The following is a 2,500-nucleotide window of genomic DNA, read 5'->3' on the forward strand; positions in this document are numbered from 1 at the left end:
TTTATGTTTTTTTTTTCACAGTGGCAGATGAGTGGGCTGCGAACCAGGAAGCCCATGCCTGTAGATTGCAGCAGTTGTGACATGAGGCAGGTTAGTAATATTCTTGCATGTACTGTCATAGGAAATAAATCTAAAAGTAGTAGTAAGTTAATTGCCTGTATAAAACCTGTATTGTTTAAGGCATGTACTGCATACATCAGAGAATATGGAAGCAAGAGTTTCATATAGGTTGCATGTAAATAAAAGCATAATAACCTGACAATAAAGGTCTAACTACTGGACTGCATGTCTTTACTCTGGTATCATATGATAATGTAGAGCTGCATACTCTTAATAGTACTGTTGTATTAAGCACCATTACCCACACTGTGCTACATAAATAAAATGTGTAGGAATGTCTGTATATGACTGTTGTAATCACAGGAGGTCATATAGTATAACTGAGAGAGACTTAAACATAAAACAGTGAAAAGGCAGACAACACAGTCCAAATAGCACACTCAACTGAGACGTGAACTGTTGTATTTTTAGAACACACAGCCATGGTTCAAATCCTGGGAGTGGTAGTAGGCTGTATGCAAAATCATACCCCACAACTTTACAGATATGTCCAGAATGTCCAGTTAATTGGCCTATATCTGCTGTCTGTCACTCTGTCCCCCTGGCAAATCAGTGGGATGATCCCAGATGTTTAGGCAGCAAATAAGAAATACAACTGATTGTCAGACATCTATAAGAACAAACCTGTTACACTAGCAACTCCCCAAAATGTTATGAGAGTAATAAGCCAAGTATGTCCCATCTACACCCCCATGTTGTCAAGCTGTGACCAGAGTGTGTGCAGTAGCAGAGTGAGATGTATGTGCATAATACTAATGTGTATTCTGGTAATATGTGTGGCAACATTCAGGTAGTGCTAACAAACACTGCCCCCCACAGGTCTGTCAGATACGAAAACTGTGCTAAGAAATAAAAGATTGATATCCTGTACTGGTACTGTTTACTCAGGTATTGTATGGCATTGTTAATGTTGCAGTTGCTCTGAATAATAAGATATTACTCATCACTGTCACCCACACTGTGCTACATAATAAAACTGTCTAGGAAATCATGTATAAGAGTGTTGTAATTACAAGGTCAGATTGTAAAACCACAGGAGACTTATGGACAGAAATCAGAGAAAAGATACACAGCAATATCTATATAGCATACTCAACTGTGATGGACATTGTTTTATTTTTAGCAGACACAGCCATGGCTCGAATCCTGTGAGTGGTTGTAAGCTAAATGCAGAATCATACCCCACAAGTGTTCAGAATTGTCTAGAGTGTCCAGTTAATCGGCCCATATTTTCCGGCTGTTACCCTGTCCACCTGGCATGTCAGTGTGCTAATCTCTGACATGTAGGCAGCATTTCATGTCATATAACTGACTGTCAGGCCTGTAAATATTTGGAAAATGTCAATGAAAAAAAACTGTCATTGTAAAACTCACCAAAGGTTTAAGAGGGCAATAGTCAAAATGTGTCCCGGTTCACCTGCATGTGGTAAAGACATGCCTAGAGTATGTGCAATAAGATATGGACAGAATGTGCGTAACATCAACCTAGAATCTGGGATTATGTGTAGAAACAGTTAGGTAGTGCTAAGAAACAATACCTCCATAGGTATACCAGGTAAGAGGTGTATACTGCAGGTAAAACACAGTTCATGTATATAGTTGCCTACATCCATACCACTGTCCAAACTAAGGCTATAGGGTAGTTCATAGGTTCATAGATTACTGTACTAATTAGTGTACTAATACGTGTAAGGTACAGATCACAGCACTGACTAGGAAAGTAATGAGAACTACAGGAATATACCAACTGATAATTGCCACCCCCCCCCCCACCATATCTGCAACAATAAACTAAATACACAACTCAATCGGCACGTGCTCCATTAAATCTACTGTTGGGATATATGTTCTATTGTTTGATGAATATTTACATTTGTTTCTATACATGTGCCATGTTGAAATACTCCTACATTGGTGGCATGCTGCCATCAATGTACCTGCATACTGTTTTAATGGCCACTGTGGTTCCATATATGCATGTGTTCTATTTGCTATGCAACTGTTCCATATCTGGTGTTTTGGGTTAATAGGAATATCTATGCATGCTGTTATGCCTAATCCTGGAATGTGTTGACTATTACTAATCCACATATGTTGTAAAATTGAAACACCACAGCAAGTTTGGGAAGGCTGGTCTCAGCGGACCCACCTGTCCTACCTCATCTGGCCATGGCACCAGGTACCAGCACATCCGGCGCACACCCCGGGACCTCCTCATCCACTGGTCCTGCACCACTTTCAGGTGGAACCACCTCAGATGATGGGGCTTGCCCCCCCGGGAGCAGGCGTGGACAGGACACTATCACCCATCGCCAGGTCCAGGGTGTGGTACGTAGCAAGATCTGCAGGGAGTTTGGAGATCTGCTACGCCAGCTTGAGG

The sequence above is a fragment of the Protopterus annectens genome, chromosome 13.part0 (genome assembly GCF_019279795.1).
Source record: "Protopterus annectens isolate FY-2018-M chromosome 13.part0, PAN1.0, whole genome shotgun sequence".
Classification (NCBI taxonomy): domain Eukaryota; kingdom Metazoa; phylum Chordata; order Ceratodontiformes; family Protopteridae; genus Protopterus; species Protopterus annectens.